This window comes from Symphalangus syndactylus, chromosome 7, assembly GCF_028878055.3.
Source record: "Symphalangus syndactylus isolate Jambi chromosome 7, NHGRI_mSymSyn1-v2.1_pri, whole genome shotgun sequence".
Classification (NCBI taxonomy): domain Eukaryota; kingdom Metazoa; phylum Chordata; class Mammalia; order Primates; family Hylobatidae; genus Symphalangus; species Symphalangus syndactylus.
This window is the reverse complement of record NC_072429.2, coordinates 115,617,827-115,642,558: the sequence shown is the minus strand read 5'-3', so window position 1 is coordinate 115,642,558 and position 24,732 is coordinate 115,617,827. Positions and strand designations below refer to the sequence as shown.

Genomic DNA, 24,732 nt, shown 5'->3' with positions numbered 1-24,732 from the left:
TTGGCCAGGCTGGTCTCAAACCCCTGACCTCAGGTGATCCACCTGCCTCGGCCTCCCAAAGTGCTAGGATTATCGGTGTGCGCCACCACCCCCGGCCTTATTTTCATAATATAATCAGTAATTTAAAAAAATAGCTAACATCTGAGGCTATGTATGTCAGCCTTTGTTCTAAGTGATTTTACACATTTGTGTGTGTGGGTATATATACAGATATGAGCCACATAATGACGTTTTGGTCAACAGACAGCATATATGATGGTGGTCCCATATAATTAAAATGAAGCTGAAAAAATTCCTATAGCTTACTGACATCATAGCCATTATAAAGGTATAGTCCAACACATTGCTCATGTGTTTCTGGTGATGCTGGGGTAGGCAAACCTACTGTGCTGCCAGTCGTATAAAAGTATAGCACATACAATTATGCACAGTCCATAATTCTTGATAATGATAATAAAGGACTATGTTATTGGTTTATGTACTTACTATACCATACTTTCATTCTCACTTAAGTGTACTCCTTCTACTTATTAAAAAAATGTCAACTGTAAAACAGCCCCAGGCAGGTCCTTCAGGGCGTATTCCAGAAGACAGCATTGTTTTCATAGGCGATGACAGTTCCATGGGTGTTATTGCCCCTGAAGTCCTCCCAGTGGGACAAGATGTGGCAGTGGAAGACAATGATATTGATGATCGTGACCCTGAGCTAATGTATGTGTTTGTGTCTTGGTTTTTTAACAGAAATCATTTAAAAGTTCTAAAAATTTTTTAAATTTAAAGATACAAAAAAATTATAGAATAAGAATATAAAGAAAATATTTTTGTACATTGGAGCAATGTGTTTGTGTTTTAAGTGAAGCATTATTACAAAAGACTAAAAGTATAAAAAATTTAAAAATTTATAAAGTAAAAATGTTAAAGTAAGCTAAGCTTAAAGAAAGAAATTTTTTTTCCTATATTTAGTGTAGCCTAAGCATACAGTGTTTAAAAAGTCTACGGGAGTATACAGTAATGACCTAGGCCTTCACATTCACTCATCACTCACTCACTGACTCACCCAGAACAGCTTCCAGTCCTGCAAGCTCCATCCATGGTAACTGATATACAGGTATATAATTTTTTATCTTTTATGCCATATTTTTACCTTTTATGCCATATTTTTACCATATTTTTCTGTGTTTTAATATGTTTAGATACACAAATACCACTGTATTACAATTACCTACAGGATTCAGTACAGTAACACGCTGTACAGATTTGCAGCCTAGGAGCAACAGTCTATACCACACACCCTAGGCGTGTGGTAGGCTATGCCATCTAGGTTTGTGTAAGTACACCCTATGAGGTGATGACAAAAACCTGACAGCGCGTTTCTCAGAATGTGTTCCTGTCATTAAGTGATGCATGACTGTACATATAAATACATACAAACTTACTTCATTTTTTAACCCTATGAGATGAAGTAGATTCTGTTATTATCCCAGTTTTCCAGATGGGTAAACCAGGCACAGAAACATCAGGTAACTTGCCCAAGTTTGTGCAGTGGTGCAATCTGGACCCACTGCAACCTCCACCTCCCAGGTTCAAGCGATTCTCCTGCCTCAGCCTCCCAAACAGCTGGGATTATAGGCATGCACCATCACGCCCAGCTAATTTTCGTACTTTTAGTAGAGATGGGGTTTCACCATGTTGGCCGGGCTGGTCTCGAACTCCTGACCTCAAATGATCCACCCACCTCGGCCTCCCAAATTGTTTCAATTACAGGCCTGAGCCACCGTGCCAAACCCCAAGTTCTTACAGCAAGTAACAATGGAGGTGGGATACAAACCCAGGCTCAAAAGTCCATGCATCTCATGCAGCTTCTCTGATAATAGAAATAGTCATTGTAGGCCGGGCACGTTGGCTCATGCCTGTAATCCCAGCACTTTGGGAGACCAAGGTGGGTGCATCACGAGGTCAAGAGATGGAGACCATCCTGGCCAACATGGCGAAACCCCCTCTCTACTAAAAACACAAAAATTAGCTAGGCATGGTGGTGCACACCTGCAGTCCCAGCTATTTGGGAGGCTGAGGCAGGAGAATTGTTTCAACCCAGGAAGCTGAGATTGCAGTGAGCTGAGATCACGCCATTGCACTCCAGCCTGGTGGCAGAATGAGACTCCATCTCAAAAAATAAATAAATTAAAAAAAAGAAATAGTCATCGTGGCAGAAGGTAGTTCCCAACTATTCACTCCTCTTTCCTATAAGAGAATGGAATATATATATTCATTGTCATGAGACCTGCAGTGCCTTTGGTGGCACTTCTATACTTCCTTTCCCTCTAATGGCAGGCTTGGTCATGTGACTTACTTTAGCCAATGGAATATCAATCTTCCAAGTTCCTGCAGAAGTTTGAAGAGGCATCAGTTTCCTCAAATTCTCAATCTCTCTCTCTCTGCCATGAATAAAACAGTCCCCACATAGATGCTGCTCCATCTGACTCAAAGGTACTGAGTATAATAAGCTATACTATAGCTTATTAATATAGTATACTATATATAATATACTATAGCTTATTTATATATACTAAGCTATATAATATAGCTATACTATATATTATTATAGTATAGCTATAAGCTATACTATAGCTATATAATAAGCTATTGAGAATAAATCTTTTTGTTGTAATCTAATAAATCTAATAAAATCTGGGGATTATTTGTTGCTGCAGGACAGCTGATTAGTGCAGTTATCATCTCCTGGGGCCAAGTGAGTTGAAATAAATTATCAAATTTTGCCAAGTACAGTAATACTCTGTTCTTCCTAATCCACAAAGGTAACTTGTGTAAATATGAGTATGTCAAGAATCTTCACGTTTATCAGGAAAATATCATTATCTGCAGGTAATCTCAGATTTTAAGTAACTGGGCCAAGATCACAGAATAGTATTGCAAAGCCAGCCCAATCCTGATTGGTTTGTGCAGCCCCAAGCCACAGGTCTTTTTTATGATACTTCATTGCATCTTCTTCCAGAAGGAGAGAAAACCGGGACGATTCATATTGCCTACAGAGAGTTTGTGACATTACAGCTTGAAACAGAATCTCCAACCTTCAACCAACTTGAGCTAGAAGTACCCCTAAATTGCTGGATGTGTCAACAGTATTTTGTTTCATGTATTAATCTAAAAAACCATATCATATTGTTTAGAAAGAATTACCATTTCTAATTGTGGCTGATTATGCTCTCCAAACTTACATGCCACCGTAAGAAAACTACTGTATATTTTATCAATATTTGATTTTTATTTAGGGACTTGGTTCATTCAGGTACACATTTATTACCCCCTGTGAATTCTGAAAGACACAGTATTACATGTCAAAGATTGGAAAATACAGTTTGACTTGAGGGTTCAGAGCTATGGAGGTAAAATGTAGCATAATCAGTATAGAAATCAGGCAGCATCACACTCTTGTCAACTACCAATGTCCTGACAGACAATCTTCAGGGCAACGTGGAAAAAAATACATTATTGGACAATTTTCATCAGATAGACACTAGCTCAAATTAATTCCCCAGGCAATCTAAAAATCATACGGAAAAGATATTTGGTTGTTCGTCAATTTTTTTTACTCTAACTTTTATTATCTCCTCTCTTCTCTTCCATCTACTTTTAATATAAGCTAAATTCAGCTTTTCTGGGTTTTGTTTGTGTTTTTAAATTTAGGCTACCATTTAAGACAGAGAAATCTTGAAAATATATTCATTCTACATTGCTAAAAGTTCATTCCTCTACCCTGGGGAATTTTTATTTGAGTCATGATATTATCTTGGTCCTTTATAGAATGCATACCCTTACATTTCACTTTTGACGATGACAAGTTATAGCTGTTTACTACTTTTCAAGGTTTAAAAGAAGCAGCTGAAAAGTCAGAAATGTTCAAGAAATGAGAATAGATCATTGCAAATTGTTCTGAATCTCCCTTTGGTGAAAGAATCAGAGACTGATTTTTATTCAATTCCTTGGCCATTATATTTAGATGCATGTTTAGAAAATGGAAAATTAGCAAGAAAGTGTTTTCTGAGATTTAATTCCATTGCCATCATGCCACTGATGGGCTTTCTGTTTTTGTTTTATACCTGAGTAACAACATCCTCCTATTTCCCTGGTAATTTTCTTCTATTATTGGGAAAATATTTCTTCAAGAATCTGCTGTCAGCTAGGAGAACTGAGATTCTCATTACTTTTTTCTAAAATAGGTTTTTTGTGGGCAAATTCATTAGAATCTCTATGCCCTTATAATTCATTGGTCCTGGAGAACCTAAGCTGTGACAGTGTGAGAGGCTGCTTTTGACTGTGAAAGTCAGAGAAGAAGAAAACATTACTTAAAGTGACCTAAAGGTATTACAGACTTGTAGGATTTTTTTTAAGGCAAAATACGTTTATATGGCCTCATTCTCTGCTTCTGTCTCATAGGGCTGGGTGAACTTGGGAATGCCAGAAACTCCAATTCTCAGTTAAAGGGCCTGAAAAAGGCAGACACAACTGAAAAGGGAGTAGCAAGATACCTATGGGTCACATATGCAAAGTAACTAGCCATTGAACTTGAGCAAGCCAGAGCCCACTCTGATCCACTGGGTTCTCAACTATAACATAAAGGTGTTGAAGGCACAAATCACTCAAGTCTCTTCCATCTCCTGCACTCGCCATCTTTATACCATGCTTCAGCTACACTCTTAGTTTGCTTTGTCTTGTTAAGAATTAAATGTAATCCAGCACTTTGGGAGGCCGAGACAGGTGGATTGCCTGAGGTCAGGAGTTCGAGACCAGCCTGGCTAACATGGTGAAACTCTGTCTCTACTAAAAATACAAAAATTAGCCATGCATGGTGGTGTGCACGTGTAATCCCAGCTACTTGGGAGGCTGAGGCAGGCGAATTGCTAGAACCCAGGAGGCAGAGGTTGTAGTGAGCTGAGATTGCGCCACTGCACCCCAGCCAGGGTGACAGAGCAAGACTCCATCTCCAAAAAATAAATAAATAAAAGAAAAGAAAAATTAAAAATATTGTTAGGGAAGAGCCTCTAGCAAGAAGATTTTTTTAGAGTAGCAAAAAAATGGGTTAATGTCAAGAATTATTCAGGGATTTTTCTGCCCATGGTTCACATAAAGAAAGAATAGTTATTTAAGCCAAAACTGACTTAAGCCAGTCAATTTTTTGTTATTTCACTTCCAAGGGTCAGGAGGGGAAAGAGAACGCTCCATAAAATAAACTAATTCGGACGATGCTGGAGCTTGGAGCCAGACTGAAGAGGCGATGGGAAGCCCCTCAAAATCCTGCAAAGATGTGGAATTCACACCACACAGGAGAATGAGGGTTCCAGTCAAATTCATCTGGATCTTCAAGAACAGAACAACCTCAGCAGACACCTAGCTGGTGGGCAGGTAACTGGTATATTAGCAAGAGAAGGTAACTGGTATATTAGCAAGATCTCAAGCTTTAGAATCAACTATCCTTCAGTTTGTATTTTAGCTTTGCTGATTACTTAGCCTTTGGAGATCCACTTTCTTTGCTTCCAAAATGAATATAAAAGTACTACCAGCCAGGAATGGTGGCTCACGCCTGTAATCCCAGCACTTCGGGAAGCCAAGGTGGGTGGATCATCTGAGGTCAGGAGTTTGACACCAGCCTGGCCAATATGGTGAAACCTCATCTCTACTAAAAATACAAAAAATTAGCTGAGCATGATGGTGCACACCTGTAATCTCAGCTACTTGGGAGGCTGAGGCAGGAGAGTCACTTGAACCTGGGAGACAGAGGTTGCAGTGAGCTGAGATCATGCACTGAGCAACGAGAGTGAAACTCTGTCTCAAAAACAAACAAACAAAAAAAGCACTACCTACTTTACATGGTTGTTGTAAGGATCTGAAATAATTAATCTGAAATTCATTAACACATAGTAGATACTTAAAGATTTACTACTTTTAAAACTCTTTCCCAAGTGTTTACTGGGTCAGGGTATGTGAAGGATCCACCTTAGCCAATGTGGGGCTTTCGTAGGTTAATAAGAGATGATGAGTAACCTCAGGCCATTTAGAAATGTTAAATTAGAGAAAAACAAAAACAGAGCTCTGGGTATCTATGTGGCTTCTGTGCCGGCTGTGTGAACTCATTTTGGCACCTTGATCCATTAGGCAAGTCATGGATTGATTCAAACCTAGGAAATGGGTTATTCTCAGAAAGCTTCCCATCCAAGATGCAGGTGCTGCATAAATACTTTGCTAGGCTGATGAGCTCCCCTAAAAGCGCCACGTGCACCAGATATGTAATAGGAGCTGGCTGCCCCCCTTAATTAGAGTTTTAAAACACAGTCTAGAGCCACAAAATAGTTCAAATTTGTTTTTCACTTGGTTATCTCTCAGGAACCATTGTAGAAGTCTGTTAAAACGTGGCAAACATCATCTGTTCAGCCACGCTTTTGCTTCTGCTTTAAATTAACAGCAATCTTGGGTTTTAGTTCATTAGAATGTTCTGAAGAGATAAATTACTTAATGGATCCAACAACCAGCATCAGCGTGCCCATACTTCAAAAGGATAGTAGTCTTTTTTAATGCCTCCAATATCTTATTAGGAAAAACAGGTCAAATCAAGACAAACTAATTCAGCTCAATTTGTCTCTTTTCAGCTTCAGGTCTCATAAGATTGTAAAAGCCCACACCTATCCAGATCGAATTTTATGTAAATTTATTGAACTATCAAACTGCTTGTGAACTACACTGGAATGAATGCCTGAGTACATAATACCTTTAATTTATATAAAGGCTGCTTTCGGAAGGCCTTTAACAGTTTCACAAAGGTTATTAATCCTCAGAACAATCTTTTGAAGTTGGTAGGGAGAATAAATTACCAAGGTGCACAGTAACCCTGAAGGAAATACTTTCTCATTAAAGGTAAGTTCAGTAAAATGGTACAGCTGCTGTGCAAAGCAATTTGGTAGTGCCTTAATAAGCTAAATATAAAATTACTGTGTGCCCTAATAATTCCACTCCTGGATATACGCTCCAAAGCAATGAAAACAGGTGTTCAAATGAAAACTTGCACACAGTTGCTCATAGCAGCACTATTCACAATAGCCAAAAAGTAGAAACAACCCAGATGTCCATCAACTGATGAATGAATAAACAAAATGTGGGATATCCATACAATAAAGTATTATTCAGCCATAAAAAGAAAGGATGCACTAATGCAATATGGACGAAACCTAAAAATACTATGCTAAGTGAAAAGCCAGATACAAAAATTGTATTGTTCCATTTATATGAAAAATTCAGAATTGACAAATCCATAAAGTATATTAGCAGTTGTCAGGATCTGGGGAGGGAGAGATGAGGTATGGTTTAATGGATACAGTGTTTCATCTGGGGGTGATGAAAATGTTCTGGAACTAGGTAGTCATGGTGGTCGCATCACAGTATAAAGTGCTGAATGTCACTAATGGTCAATTATATGTTATGTGTACTCTACCACAGCTTTTTTCATTTTCAAGTTAGTTCAATTCTCAGGTTTCCGGAAGGGCTTAACTATAGTCCTGCTCAAAACCTAAGAGGGCTATTGACAGCTGCAGGGTTCCCACAGGCCTTGGGTTCTAGAGAAATAAATAAAGTCCAGTTTAAGTAATTTCCACAATTCCATGATGTGAGATTTTTCCTTCCAGCCTGAAGATTTCCCACATTCTTAAAGTGTTTCCTGACCTCTTCCACTCCCAGGCCAAGTGAGCTGCCTGTTTCTCTCTCTTTAATATCACCAAACTACCAGGTCACATCATAACTGTTTGCTGACTTGTCCCCTTCCCCACCAGACTCCGGGTTCCTTGAGGCCTGCAACTTTTCCTTGTACTCTGCCTTGTACCCTACTTTGGCACATGAGAAAGGTTCCAAAAATTACTCCATCTTGTATGTTAAAATGATAACCATATGCTGCTCCCAAATTATTAACTTGTTAATTCACAAAGTAATCCTTCTAATAAAGAGTATATCAGTTTTTCTTCCAATAAACTGAAACCAGGGCTTTGCAGGGCAGTGTCAGACATGAAAAGCAAGCACCTTTAGACATGACTCTGGTTATATAATATTACCTCGTGAATAAATGTATTGAGAGCAACATGCAATTTTTGTGACTTTTATTGTTTGCTCTTTAATTTCTAATTCTGTGAAAACGAATCAACTAGTGACTAAACTGAACAAACTCAAACTATTCCCAGGCTACTGATGCTCATAAAATCCTGTGACCTTAATGCCATGACTAGAGTGAGCATCAGTAAGAACAGTTTTGGGATGGATTGCGGAGAATAAAAGCTATGATGGGATAATGTGTTGACACTAATGTAAAAGGAGAAGGTTAAAATGAAGACAGGGAAAAGGGAGGAATTATTTAAGAGCATTAACATAATCATTTTTTATATGCAGGTGGCATGGCTTTTCTTGGCATAACTTAGGATTGGCCTACACAGAAAATTGGTGCTTATTTTTAGTTACTGCTCTATAAGGTCTATTGTTCAACTGTCCTAAAGTCAAAAGTCATCATTGCCGGCAGCCATCACTGAACCTAATTGCCTTACAGTTAATGAGCCAATAAAATGAGTTAACTTATCTAGTTTCTAGCCACATATATGGCAAACAATTTGTCTTCAATGGAACACCAGAAATAGATTAAATTATCTTTTTTGTTGTTGCTATTAGCTGCTAGAAAGCTTAGAGCTCAATATTCAACTTATTAGTATCCAAGACTTGATATTTCAAGTACTGACTGCTGTGATTTGAATGTGTTCCCAGAAATTCAAGTGTTAGAAACTTAATGCAACAGTGTTGGGATATGGGGCCTAGTAGAAGGTGTTTAGGTCATGAGGGCTCTGACCTCATGCATGGATTAATGCCATTCTGAAAAAGGCTCATACAGGAGTTTGAGGCTACAGTGAGCTATGATTGTATCACTACACTCTAGTCTGAGTGACACAAAAAAAGGGCTCAGGGAAGTAGGTTCTCTCTCTCTCTCACCCTTCTCCCTTTTAGCAAGTCAGGACATAGCATTCTTCCTCTCCAGAGTACGCAGCAAGGCCCTCCCCAGAGGCCAGTGCCTTGATCTTGGACTTCCCAGTCTCCAGAAATACGGGAAATAAATTTCTGTTCTTTATAAATTACCCATTCTGTGGTATTCTGTTATAGCAGCACAATCAGAATGAGACCCTAACCTTGCTCCAGTGTCAACTATTCTGCTGTTTTATTTCTCTTTGTCCAACTGTCTCATTCATGTCTTTTATTCTGTTTTTACATTGCATATATATTTGTAGGTTGCCATAAATCTTTTTATTTATTTATTTATTTATTTTGAGACGGAGTCTTGCTCTTTGGCCCAGGCTGGAGTGCAGTGGCATGATCTCGGCTCACTGCAAGCTCTGCCTCCTGGGTTCACACCATTCTCCTGCCTCAGCCTCCCAAGTAGCTGGGACTACAGGCGCCCACCACCTCACCCAGCTAATTTTTTGTATTTTTAGTAGAGATGGGGTTTCACCATGTTAGCCAGGATGGTCTCGATCTCCTGACCTCGTGATCCACCTGCCTCGGCCTCCCAAAGTGCTGGGACTACAGGCGTGAGCCACCGCGCCCGGCCTATAAATCTTTTTAAAACAAGGCACTCTATTACTATAGTTATCAACTATATCTTTAATAAATTAGCAAGTGAATAAACAGTTTTATTTCGTTTTCCTTCTTCCCTTTTCTCCCTTCCTCCCTACCCCCCTTCCTTCTTTCCTTCCTTCCTTCCTTCTGTATTAATAATATTACAGAGATCTTAAGGATACTCATTGCTTAAAATAGGAGAGTCATAAAGAGCAGAGGTATAAAAGCAAGTCGCAATAGCATGCAAACACTAGAGTCTTTCACATTCTTTAAGAGGAAAATTAAAGAGGAGATTTTCCTGACATTACAGTCTTGTTAAAGATGTCAAGACCTGCATTTCCCACAATTTCTCAGATGTGATTGCTTCAATTATTCTAGTTACTCTAGATTCTGCCCATTCTACCCTACATAAGTAGAAAGAAATTAGGAACACACACATACACATACATATTCTAAATATATTTAGTCAATTAGTTGAATTTGTAGAGTTGTTCTCAAAATAACTGGATGTATAAATAAATTCTACTATTTCTACCACTTACTGCGACGTTGTATGTGGAGACAAGTCTATGGACTGGAGTGATGAGATCATGTCTCTGATTATGAATACTTACAGTATTTCCCTTTGTAAAGGCAATGAGAGTAATGAAAGAAGTGAGACAAGTTACATGCTTTTTCAACTTCTTAACACAGTGTCCCAGCAATTATCTTTTCTTAGATTAAAAATTTCATGATTAACATCAATTTAAGCAAACAAGATCTTTTGAACTTTCTATCTTCTTCTGTCAATATTAATAAAGAGCATCCTTTCAAAAAACGTGAAGGTCAAATATCATCCTCTATTCTATCAAATGAGGTGGCATTCTATTATACATTACTTCACTGGTCCTTACAAACTAACAGCTCCTAAAATATGATGAGATAGGCAGCTTCAGCTAGGGCTATATACATTCTCCCACCTGAAACAAACAAAATAAACACAGACAAAATACATGAAATAAAAGTTTTGAACACATTAGGCAGCAAAGGTCAGTGATCTCTGAAAGATGGAAAACAAACATGGGGATCCCTACAAGTGACCCAGATGACTGCCTTAAGAAGTTCGAGGCTTCAATGCGGGGAGTAGTCTGACAAGCTCTCTGAGTTGAAGAGATAGAGTTGAGAGCATGATGACCAATGAAGCTAAAGATTGCAGGACAGCATACCAGAAAGGTGAGGAAAGAGAATGAAGATCTTCAGGGGATACCCCCTGATAACTCACCAGAATGTTTATAAATACATGCATATAAGAAAATTGCCCATGTGCACAGAAAGAATGATCTGAAAGGGCTAAAGGGAACCCAGTGTTCACACAGGCTGGGAATAGTGCCTGTCTCCAACAGCCATAGTGGAAATTTTTATAATTCATAAGACCTTGGACAGAGTACTCAGAAGGATCTTGCCTCCATAGCTGGGAATAGTTAACAGTAGACTAAATGCTGCTCTGATTCCATCCAACAACTATGAAAAGCAGAAACTGAAAGGATCAAATGGTTTCTAAGTAATGTAACTGCATCCCAGAAAAAAAACTGCAAGAATATTTATAGGAACACAAAAATATCTGGCACACAAGAATGCGAAATTTATAATGTCTGGCATCCAATCAAGGATTCTAGGCATAGAAAGAAGCAGGAAAATATGACCCATAATGAGAAGAAAAATCGATCAATTGAAGCCAATCTAGAACTAACATTGATACTAAAATTGACAGATAAACACCTTAAAACAGTTACTATAAAATTATTCTATATGTTTTAAAAGATAAGTGGAAACATGGAAGATATGGAAAACTTCTAGACATGAAAACTATAATGTGGGAGATCAAAAGTATAATGGATGAGATCACTAGCAGATTAGATACTGCAGAAAAATAATTACTGGGCTTGAAGATATGGCAATAGAAGCTATCCGAAACACAGAGAGAAAGTAAATTTTTTAAAAATGAAAAGAGCGGGCCAGACACAGTGGCTCATGCCTGTAATCCCAGCACCTTGGGAGGCCGAGTAGGGCAGATCACGAGGTCAGGAGATCGAGACCATCCTGGCTAACACAGTGAAACCCTGTCTCTACTAAAAATACAAAAAAATTAGCTGGGCATGGTGGCAGGCACCTGTAGTCCCAGCTACTTGGGAGACTGAGGCAGGAGACTCGCTTGAACCCGAGACACAGAGGTGGCAGTGAGCCGAGATCGCACCACTGCACTCCAGCATAGCCAACAGTGAGACTCTGCCTCAAAAAAAAAAAAAAAAAAAATGAAAAGAGCATCAGTGGGCTATAGGACAACTTCAATATACACATAAGTAGATTCTCCAAGGAAAAGGGATAGAAAGAAAAAAATACTTAAAGTGATGATAAAAATGTTTACAAATTTAATGAAAACTATAAACCCCGAGACCCTCAAAAATTCACAATACCCAAGTACAAGAAACATAAAGAAAGGCACATCAAAGTACATCATAATCAAATTGCTAAAGACCAGTAACAAAAAGAAAAATCTTAAATGCAGCCGACACACTACCTACAGAGGAACAAAGATAAAAATGACAGTAGAATTCTCACTGGAAATGATGCAAGCAAGAAGACAGTGAAGAATCATCTTTAAAGCACTGAAAGAAAAAACTGTCAGCCCCAAGTCTATACTTAATAAAAATATATTTCAAAAACAAAAATGAAGTAAAAACTTTTTCAGGCATACAAAAGTTAAAAGAGTTCATTATCAGCTTACCTGCACTACAAAAAAAATGTTAAAGGAAATAATTCAGGCATGAGAAAAATAATACCAGATGGAAACATGGGTCTACACAAAACAATGCAGAGCACTAGAAAAGGCCATAACCACTACTTTCCTAGAATGTAACCTCTTTCAATATTGACTGCACCACTGCCTAAGTGAGAGCCTATGTGCAGAATAAGAAGACTGGTCCAGTCCTGACCCGGCATGACTTAAGACTTGCTTGGGAGAGCACAATGTGTTCAACATCAATTGAAGAAAATAAGTGATATTGCTAACAAAGGCACATTAGAATCATAGAATAGAAGCCTTGAAAGCACTCAAAAAAGACAGGCACAGTCAAATCTGGATGATTCCCTGACACGAGGCATAGATCCTGTGGGGAAGATGGGTGACAGTGGTGGGAGGACACAGGGCTGCCCTCAGGTGCTGTAGACTGGATGTTAACCATGGTAAGAAAAAGACCATGAAGGGAAAGAGCTGGTGCATAGCTATTGATTTTTGGTTGCCCAGTGCCCCAGATACTTCCTGTTTTCTGATGGGAATAAAAATCACCCAAAATCAGCATGTCAGCACCAGTCTAGTTGGCCAATATCATACAATCCCACAATAGAAATACCTCACCATTCAGCAAGAATGATCCTCTCACCAAGTCACTGTCCTAGGGCCAGAGTCTCAAGACAGTCCCCTAGTTTTGAGTCTCAGAGTTCCTCAGGGCGTCACGTTGACCCATTGCAGGGGGAAGGGGCTGCTTCTTTAACTATGTGAAAGAAATTATCATCTCAGCCCGATGTCTTCTCACCTACAAAATAGCTATCTCAGTTTCTTTAACTACTCCCATGAGTTGAAGGACGACTTTATAAGTAAAGAAATAGAAAAAATGCCACTTGTTTGTGTGTAAGACCATCTGTACACTGACAGGGTCTTTCTTAATTATGTTGTACAGAAGATAATCTGTAGTGTTTGTATATTTGTTTTGCACTCATATCATGAGTATTGAAACTATTTGAGTCAAAATTATTCCACATGTCACTTATTAAATGAAAATGTGATCACATAGCCAATGACAGTCATTTTTGGTATGCTTTAAGGCCTATGAATAAGATGTTGACCACTTTGTAACTGGTACCAGTCATTTGCAATTCTGACAGAAAGATACAGATTTATTATATTTTAACATTTTTACTTCGGTGCCTTGATGATGAATTTAATTTTGAAACATTTCAGAATTACTTAATTCAAGTTTCAAAATAGAACTCAACTTCATTTAAGTTGGCATTTCATTGATTTAAAACATGAAGTCCACTTTCTGTAATTCTCCATGGGACTAAATAAGAGAGAGACTATCACATTGATTTTTTATGGCATCCCCTTAGTAGATATGAATTTCTATTATATAGATATAATATATATTATAGATATATTTCTATATATATAATATATAATATATATAATTTCTATTATATAGATATATATCTATAAAAATATAGATAGATATCTATAAAAATATAGATAGATATCTATAAAAATATAGATAGATATCTATAAAAATATAGATAGATATCTATAAAAATATAGATAGATATCTATAAAAATATAGATAGATATCTATAAAAATATAGATAGATATCTATAAAAATATAGATAGATATCTATAAAAATATAGATAGATATCTATAAAAATATAGATAGATATCTATAAAAATATAGATAGATATCTATAAAAATATAGATAGATATCTATAAAAATATAGATAGATATCTATAAAAATATAGATATATATCTATAAAAATATAGATATATATCTATAAAAATATAGATATATATCTATAAAAATATAGATATATATCTATAAAAATATAGATATATATCTATAAAAATATAGATATATATCTATAAAAATATAGATATATATCTATAAAAATATAGATATATATCTATAAAAATATAGATATACTTTAACATGCTTTTAAATCCAATGAATTGTATTTTCGTTGTAAGCATCATTTTTATTAAAAGATAAGAATCACTATAGTATAGACAACCCATCTAAATTTCTGGCCCTGAAATTTCATTTTCGATGAAATCGAAATGTCATCTCTACCACACTTCAGTTACATCCTGGAATTTGTCATGGCCTAGAAATGCTTCAGCTATGAATTCACAAACTCAGTCATCTTACTTTCTCACCTTAACCTCTTATTTTGACTCTTACTCAATTTCTCTTATTATAGCTATTTTTCAGCCTGTCCCTTGAACCCCTCTGCTTCCTGACTCCAGTCACCTTAAGTCTTTAATCTTTACTCAAAGCACACTTTATTTCATCAGCTTTGCATCCATTCTGTTGAAATATTTTCAGTTTTATTGCCACCTTGTCCATAGTCTGCGTATGCATGACAGAATATGAATCCTGCTTTAATCTATCTATTCACTTTTCACAGTTAAGCCTGGGCTGCTGAACATTTATTGCCAACATAAATTCATGATCACCAACCTCAACAAAGTTCTCAACAGTGCTTATAATCTTTCTGAGTTTTGGTGGTGCACTCTCATTTTCCATTTTTTCCTGTTTTAGTTTCCTAGGGCTGCCATAACAAATTGCCACAAACTGGATGGCTCAAAATGAGAGAAATTTTTTCTCTCACAATTCTGGAGGCCTGAAGTCCAAAATCAAGGGGTCAGCAGGGTTAGTCCTCTGAGCACTCTGAGGGAGAATCTGTCTGTCCCACAATTCTCCTCTAGTTTCTGATGGTTGCCAACAAACCTCAGCATTTTTTTTTTTTTGAGACAGTCTCGCTCTGTCACCCAGGCTGGAGTGCAGTGGCATGATCTCAGCAACTTTTGCCTCCCAGGTTCAAGTGATTCTCGTGCTTCAGCCTCCCAAGTAGCTGCAACTATAGGCATGCACCATCACGTCTGGCTAATTTTTGTATTTTTAGTAGAGACAAGGTTTCACCCTGTTGGTCAGACTGGTCTCAAACTCCTGGCCTCAAGTGATCCACCCACCTCAGCCTCCCAAAGTGCTGGGATTACAGGTGTGAGCCACCGCACCCAGCCAAACCTCAGCATTCCCTGGCTTGTAGGTGCAGCATTCCACTCTCTTCTTGTGTTCATGTGGTGTTCTTTCTGTGTATCTTTCTGTGTCTTCACATGCTCATCTTCCCACTGTTTGTATCTGTGTCACTGTTTCTCTCTTCTTAAAAGGACACTAGTCATCAGATTTAGGGCCCACACTAGCCCAAAATGACCTTATCTTAATTAACTGCATCTGCAAAGACCCTATTTCCAAATAAGGTCTCATTCTGAAGTTCTAGGTGGACATCTATTTTGGAAGGATACTATTCAACCCAATACACCAGCTATTTCAAATTGTTCCCACATTCCTCAAATCTCTGATCCCATCATTTCTTCCTCACTGTAGGCACACAACCTTGAATCCTTGAATTTTACTACTTCACAGAGACAATGGAAGCCATCAAGAATTCTCTCAACTTTTCATCAACTGATACATTTACCTGGCCCTCTACCATGCCCACTTAGAACAATGGATGTGGTGTTCCTCTCCCAATCTTAAGCTTTATACCTGTACTTTGTAGACCCTTCTCTCTCACTTTCTCAAGGCCCTCACTCTATCACTGACTTCTACTCTTATTTACATCATTGATCTCTACTCTTACTTGGCTATCCATTAACATTTAAGCATATTCAAATATCTCACACTTAGAAAAAATAACTAAAAAGAAACCTGACATCACATTTTTGCCTAGCTACTGAGCTATCTCTCCTCCTTTCCTCTTAAAAACCAAACTATTTGAAAGAATGTTATACATTCACTGTTTCCATTTTCGCATCTCCTGTTTACTCCTTAACCCATTATTACTCAGATTCTACACCTACCATTCCACAGAAATTGTTCTTTCCAAGGTCATCAACGGCCTTTATGTCACTAAATTTAAAAGATATTTTTAGTCTATCATAGTTGACCACTAGACAAGCCCTCTTTACTAGTTTTCTTTGACACCATACTCTCTCTCTCTTTAATGGCTTTTCAGACATCTTTGTAGGGTCCCCTTTTTCTGCCCAGCCATCAGATGTTGACATTTATGAGGAGTCTATCCAATTCCTCTTTTCTCTCCTCTTGGTTTTAGTTAATTTCTTCCACTGCCATGGGTTTCAAATGCCATTTAATATTGCCTATTTGATGTCTCTACTTAAATGTATCAAAGACACCTCAAACTCAATAGTCCAAAACTGAACTCTCATGTCTCCCCATTCCAAAGTTCCATCCTCTTCTGGTGCCCTCTACTGTCATAAATGATATTATCATCTAGTCATCTTTCCATGCTAAAAACGAGGGCATTATCTTCATTATCTTATCTCCGACTTCTCCCTCACTCCCACATCCAATTACTTACCAAAAATTATTGATTATTCTTCTCCTAATTATTTCTTAGTTAGGACTACTCTCTGCATCCTCACTAACACCACCCTACTCCAGTCTGTTATCATCTGACCTATTTGCTGGCCCTAAACCTAATCCAACTCCCCTCAGATTCATTCTCTCCACACTGCTGCCAGAGAGATGCTTACTCAAAGCAAATATGAGAATCCTCTACTTAAATCTCATGAATGAATTCCACTTTTAAGATGGAGTAGAGATCTTCTGGAACTCTATTCCAGAAAGAAACAGGAATTCAAATTTCATCTTTGATTAAATTAGAAATAAATAGAACTTGAAATGGGGGAAAACAGAAAACAAGAGATGAAGAGAAAAAGTTGATAGAAAAATGCTACAAAACCCAGCAGAGCAGGGGAGGTCAGACACGAGTGCCTGCAAATTAAGAATTTCATAAGAAGCAAGCAAAATTGCCCACACAGAACCCCAGAAAGCTTCAAGTTTCAGGTAACACAGGAAGTAGAGATGAGATGATAGTAGAAGTGTTTTTACAGAGCTGTGGAATGATATGAGAAGATTTGGCCAGAGATTCAAAGAAAGCTAAGCAGAACAAGCAGTGTAATTATCGACATCAAAAGAAATGAAAATTTATACAAGAAAAAAATATAATCACAGTCCACTACTTGACTCAGCATGGAACAATAATTAAAATTATAAATAGAAATGTAAGAAAAATACAAAATAGTCGTATTAGAAAGAATAAAGGGATTAGGAAGAGAAAGCATAAGAGATATAAAATTCTCCTTTGTCAAATGGAATCAACCCTGATGCCCATCAACGATGGATTAGATTGAAAAAAATGTGGTACATATTCACCATGGTATACTACGTAGCCATAAAAAAGAACAAAATCATGTCCTTGCAGCAACATGGATGCAGCTGGAGGCTGTTACTCTAAGCAAATTGACACAGGAACAGAAAACCAAATACCACATGTTCTCACTTATAAGTGGGAGCTAAACTTTAGGTACTCATGGACACAAAAATGGCAAAATAGACATGGGGGTCTACTAAAGGGGAGAGAAAGGGAGGGAGGAAAGCATTGAAAAACTACTGGGCACTATGCTCAGTACCTGGGTGCTGAGATTAACCATGCCCCTAACCTCAGCATCACGCAATATACCCAGGTAAAAAAAATCTGCACATACACCCCCTGAATCTAAAATAAAAGTTGACATTATAAATAAATAAAATTCTCCTTTGTCATAATAGGAAGACATAATGTCTAAAATCTATAAAACAAAGATGCTTACTCACATTATCTAGAAGGTAAAAGAATTGGAGGTGGCCAGGCCCACTGGCTCATGCCTGTCATCCTAGCACTTTGGGAAGCCAAGGTGGGCGGGTCACTTGATGTCAGGAGTTCAAAACCAGCCTGGCCAACATGGTGAAACCCCGTTTCTACTTTTTTTCTCTAAGAAAACAAAAAAGTTAGCCAGATATGGTGGTGAGCACCTGTAATCCCAGCTACTCGGGAGGCTGAGGCAAGAGAATCACTTGAACCTGGGAGGCGGAGGTTGCAGTGAGCACAGATCATGCCTCTGCACTCCAGTCTGGGTGACAGAGGGAGACTCTGTCTCGGAAAAAAACAAAATTGTAAGTAGTTTCCTTTGGGGTGAGGGGCCATGATGCCATCAAGGGACTGATAATTTTTGTGTAAGACTTAGAATTGTTTAATTATTTGTATATTATGTGCAAGTACTGCCATAACAAAAGTTAAATTTTAAAATATTTTTCAATGGTTTACCCAGGCTCTTAGGATACAGTCTGAACCCCAAAGCATGACTTGTGAGGCCTGTCATGATATGTCCACCTCAGTTAACCACTTCAGCCACACTTCTTAACACCTTCATTCTTTCTTCTAAGCGCCAACTGTATTGAGCTTTCTTTACCCCCTAATACAGATGATGACTTTGCTCACCTCTAGGACCTTCTATGAGCTCTTGTTTCTGTCTAGGATTGCTACCTGCTCCTCCTCCCAACCTTCTCTTGGCTATGCTCCAAAACGCCTTCTCTCTTGTACCACATCCAAGGTAAGTTTGCTTCCTATTCACTCCCTTAGCACTCGACTTTCCCCTACGACAGCATCTACCACATGTATCATAATGTCTTATTGAATTATCTGTTCCACACCCTGCCATCTAGACTACAAGCAACATGAGAGCCCAATCCCATCTTTCAGGTTTATTATCCTACGCTCAGCATCCAGAAAGATACTTATTTTAAAACTGATGCTCAACACATACCTAGAACAGCGCCTGGCACCCAGCAGACACAACAAAAATGTTGAATGAATGACAGGAAGAGAGAGCAAATTTGCACTGTTAGATTCATGCTGTTCAATAAAGTTAACCCAAGGCAAAATTATAAAAATACAAGGAATCACCAAAAAAATTGGAAGATGAGATTTGGGCTCTCATGTTGCTTGTAGTCTAGACGGCGGGGTGGGGAACAGATAATTCAATAAGGTATTACGATACATGTGGTAGATGCTGTCATAGGGGAAAGTTGAGTGCTAAGGGAGTAAATAGGAAGCAAACTTACCTCCGATGTGCTACAAGAGAGAAGGCGTTTGGAGCATAGCCAAAAGAAGGTTGGGAGAAGGAGCAGATAGCAATCCTTGCCAGGGACCAGGGACAAATGGTGTTAACTTCAGTATTTTTCTACTCTTCTTTTTAAACAAGCTTTCCTTGTTTAATTGCTCACTAAGCACACTTTAAATAAAGCTCAACCTTTTAGTATCACCACCTAGGTTAATTCACACTAATGAGTTGGTAACAACATTGTTTCAAATTAAAACCATTAGGAGATGCCCATGCTTAACCCAAAGAATCTTAAAGATGATTATGAGTTCAATGCCTTACTCTACAAGTTTCTACAAATGAGAAAATTGAAGCCCAGAGACATCAATGACTCACCAGGTATCACAAAGCAAATTCAGCTCAAAGCTGGATCTTCAGATTCCCAACACTGCACTCCCTCCAGGAAGTAACATCGCTTACTCAGGGACATCCTGGGAAGACAGCATGAGGGTGATATTTCCAAAGTTAGACAGGCAGGCTTTCTTGATGCTTCTTAAAATTCAATAGCCTCAAGCCACATCTACTTCAGCTGGTTACTGTAAGATTAACGAGCTATCAGCTATGGCAGCACCTGGTAAATAATAAACTGGAAAGCACCTGGTAAACTGTAAACCATAAAGTCCAGTACAAATATTGGTGGATTTCAGAGAACATTGCCCTCTGACCCTGGCAATGCCACCTTAAAATCTTGAGATATTTCTTTGCATGAAAAGTCCCAGACTGAATCCTGCAGAAGTTTAGAGCAACTAGTATCCTCAGTACCAATTTGGAAGCAGTATTTATGTACATTCAATTCAGGCTGTTTTCTAACAGTTTGCTAAAACTTCCCTGGTATAAAAATTTAAGAGCTGATAAACAGTTTACTATTTTGCTGCCAGTTCAGTCCTGAGACGCCTTAGGAAAATATTTCTCCCCACTGCTTCCAGTTGCCAAGAAACAAAATGGCTTCCCTGACAGAAACAGATAGGTAGTAGGTTTCCTAGGCATTAGAACATCCGTAATGAGGGTGAGCATGGGGAAATGTTTTCAATAATTAGAACATTTACCGCAGGATTCTAGAGTCTCCACGGGGTTCAGGAGAGGATTCCTCTCCAACAAGCCTTCCTTCAGTATGCATTAACTGATCTAGGTGACAGCATGCTGGCAGCCCTCGAAGCCGTTGCTCACTCTCAGCGTCTCCTCGGCCTCCGCGTCCACTCTGGCCATGCTCGAGAAGCCCTTCAGCCCGCCACTGCGCTGTGGGGGCCCCTCTCTGGGCTGGCTGAGGCCAGAGCCAGCTCCCTCTGCTTGTGGGGAGGTGTGGAGGGAGAGGCGTGGGCGGGAACCTGGGCTGCGCGCGGCGCTCGCGGGCCAGCGCGAGTTCCGGGTGGGCGTGGAATCCGCGGGCCCCTCACTCGGAGCGGCCGGCCGGCCGGCACCGCCGGCCCGGGCAGTGAAGAGTTTAGCACCCGGGCCAGCAACTGCGGAGGGTGCGCCGGGTGCCCCAGCAGTGCCGGCTCTGCGCTCGAATTCTCGCCAAGCCTCAGCTGCCTCCCCGCGGGGCAGGGCTTGGGAACTGCAGCCCGCCATGCCCGAGCCTCCTCCCAACCCCCGCCGTAGGCCCCTGCGCCGCCGGAGCCTCCCCGACGAGCGCCGCCCCCTGCTCCGCGGCGCCCGTCAAAGGGCTGAGGAGTGCCGGCGCACGGCCAAAGGGCTGAGGAGTGCCGGCGCGTCGCCAAAGGGCTGAGGAGTGCCGGCGCACCGCGCCGGTCTGGCACCGCGCGGGACTGGCGGGCTGCTCTGCCTGCACCAGGTGCAGGATCCACTTGGTGAAGCCAGCTGGGCTCCTGAGTCTAGTGGGGACTTGGTTTATGTCTAGCTAAGGGATTGTAAATACACCAATCAGCATTCTGGGTCTAGCTTAAGGTTTGTAAATACACCAATCAGCACTCTGTCTAGCTAAGGGATTGTTAATACACCAATCAGCATTCTGAGTTTAGCTCAAGGATTGTAAAGACATCAATCAGCACTCTATATCTAGGTAATCTGGTGGGGACTTGGAGAACCTTTATGTCTAGCTAAAGGATTATAAACACACCAATCAGCACCCTGTGTCTAGCTCAAGGTTTGTAAATGCACCAATCAGTGCTCTGTGTCTAGCTAATCTAGTAGGGACTTGGAGAACTTTTGTGTCTAGCCCAGGGATTGTAAATGCACCAATCAGCACCCTGTCAAAACGGACCAATCAGTGCTCTCTAAAATGGACCAATCAGCAGGATGTGGGTGGGGCCAAATAAGGGAATAAAAGCAGGCTGCTGGAGCCAGCAGTGGCAATGAGCTCTGGTTTCTTTCCACACTGTGAAGTTTGGTTCTTTCACTCTTTACAATAAATCTTGCTGCTGTTCCCTCTTTGGGTCCACACTGCTTTTATGAACTGTTACTCACTGCGAAGGTCTGCAGCTTCACTTCTGAGGCCAGCGAGACTATGAACCCACCGTTAGGAAGAAACTCTGAACACGTCCGAACATTAGAAGGAACAAACTCTGGACTCACCGTCTTCAAGAACTGTAACACTCACTGCGAGGGTCTGTGGCTTCATTCTTAGTAAGACCAAGAACCCACCAAATTCCGGACACACTATTGCATAGAATTCATCCTCGCCAAAGGCATGTGTGAAACATTTAAGCAACAAAATGATGTCTCTGGAGTCCTGTGCAGTTTCCAATGATATGTACAGTTGCCATCAGAGATGCACTATCACAAACCTTTGTGCCAGGAGGTTTTGGGGGATTAAGTTATCAGGTAGAGTGCTTTCAGGTGCAAGGAACTGAATACCCCAATAAAAGTGCCTCAAACAATTGGATTTTATTATTGTTATTGTCTCACAGAACAAGACTAGCCATAGGTAGGCAGTTGAAGGGTTGGGTCAGAAGCTCATTGATGTCATTAAAGACACTGCTTCTTTTCATCTTTCTGTCCTGTCATCTTCAAAGTGTCCCTATATTTCCCACCTAGGTCACAGGGTGGCTGCAGCATAGGCAAGCTTTGCAATTGCGTGTGAAAACATCTGGAAGAAAGAAAAAGAGGGAGGAAGACACCTTATCTTCTCTCTTCATGTAAGGGGAAAAAAATTGTTTCTCAGAAACCCCCCCAGTAAACTTCCCTTTATGTTTTATCAGACACAACTGGATTCAAAAGCCGTCTTGAACTGCAAGAGGGACTGGGAAAAGTGAAGCTGTCATCTCTGTCCCTATCTTGGAATTGGGCACTTCCAACAGGCAAGAAGGATGAGCAAAACACTTGTTGGGTTGACTGTTGTAATAATAAGCCACTATTTTCATGCTTCTGAACACTTCATGAGTCCACTAGATCCTCATAGCAAACTCTTGTGGTAAGTATGATTCATGATCATTTACAGATAAGCAAACTGAACTGCAGAAGTGTTAAGTAACATAGTGAGGAAGTGAAGGAGCCAAGATTCCAACTCCACCATCCGGCCGCAGAGGCTGCACAAGGCGCGGTTCTCAGCCAGCAGCGTCTGCCGCAGCAGGCTGCCTCTAAAATCATAACACGTAAAAGTTCTAAGTGATGCTTGTCTGCCTCAGAAGTGCAAATGTGACATTTCCCCCTGGCTGCAGTCATGGTGTGGGTGAAAAGAGCAGAGGGGCATCCAAGAGTGACAAGAATTACTTTCTGTCATCATCAAGGCCGCATCAGCTCACGCTGTGATCAGGGTAAGGTTTGAGACCAAGAGAGTCTACTTCATTGCCAGGGGCCAGGGACAAATGGTCAGCTGTCCATCATGCTGTAACGGGAATCAGAAAGTCTTGGCAAGTCAGGATCAAGTGATTGAAGGGTCCAGTTACAAGCAGGCAGGATTAGAATATAATAGAGGCTCTAAGAGGAATGTTTTAGGGGGCATTTCCACTATCTCTCTCATTTTCAAATGAGAAAAAATGAGGCTAAATAAGGTCGAGTAATTTATCAAGATCACTCAACTAGTTAGACAGGATGTGAGGACATTTTTTCAGGTGGACACCAAGTAATAACTTGGAGGCATGTCTTCAATGAGACCTTCATTGTCTGACTCCTGCAAAAAGCATCCCTCCTAGCAATTCATACATTCTTCTATTATAATATTGAATTTACTCACTAGTTCAAGGTCTCTCTCATTAGTTTGGGAGGGGCCCAATAGCCAGACCACTCCCAACATCAGATGTGAATCTTGACATCTCTACTTGCTAGCTGAGTGGATCATGATAAATTACATCACTTCTCCAGTACTCACTCTCTTCTTCTGTAAAATGGGAAGTGCGATAGTTCCAACCTCACAGTTTTGTTTGGACAATTACGTTTTAAACATACATAGCGCTGCATGCCAGGCAGATTCAGGGGTTGGCAAGTAGCAGCGACTATTCACTTTATATCTTCCTGCTGCCTATTCCCATGTTTGCTAAATCAATTTTTCAATCCACAGAGGGAACTCTGAGACAACATCCTAACAGCGAGCAGGTGGCAGAGTGTCACCGAGACATAAAGATGTGAGGAAGAGAGGGGTGCAGGGAAAGTATCAGTCCAAAAAGGTAGTAAGATCACATGAAACTAAAGATATGGAATAAACACATGACGTAGAAGTTCCTTCGCCATTAACTCATTCTCCCAAACTTGATTTGAGTTACTTAAGATTTAAATAAGACAGGTCCCATTTTCACTGACTTCCTTAGAGAGACCTAAAGAATGTAAAGCAATTTGCTTTAGGTTATATAGTTGGTAAGTGGCAGAGCCAGGACTAAACACCAAGTTCAAATAGCTCCAAAAACAGGTCCTACACACCTACAAGTCACTGTGAGGATTAAATAAGCTGATACATGCACAGTTCTTGGCACAATGGCTGGTACAGGAGCCATTCCTTTGGCTGATTCCTTCGTTAGTTTCATCATTATTACATTTCAACAGATCCCTCTTGTACTGGTCCCAGAAGAGAAAGACTATGACATTATTGCTCCTAAGGAAGAGGTGAAGCCCTCTCACCCCCAATATGCATCAATGCCAGAATCAGGAGGCAGATGAGAGGTACACAGGCCCCTGAGAAGCAGTGCTTGACACAGGCTACTATAATAGGTGTCCACCCATCCGAATCCTACTGCCCAGCACTCAGCTCAGATGGAACAAGAGGCTGCCAGACGAGAGGTAGGCAGGGTGGCACAGACTGAACCGTCACCCTAACTGTATTTCTCATCCTACCATAACCTTTGTTACTGACATGGTCAAAAAGGAAACAGAGGCTGCAGCA

General features: G+C 39.9%; 1 protein-coding gene across 3 annotated transcripts in view; it reads right to left on the bottom strand.

Moving 5' to 3' along the window:
• SLC30A8 (solute carrier family 30 member 8) overlaps positions 1–19,887 on the bottom strand; it is a 235,076-nt gene extending 215,189 nt beyond the window's left edge. The window contains exon 1 of one of the 3 annotated variants that reach the window (XM_063643517.1): positions 19,797–19,887. The gene's annotated coding sequence lies outside the window, so the exon portion shown is untranslated. The remainder of the gene's footprint in view (positions 1–19,796) is intronic. The other 2 variants (XM_055287102.2, XM_063643519.1) reach the window with 2 other exon arrangements.
• Positions 19,888–24,732: the final 4,845 nt, after the last annotated feature.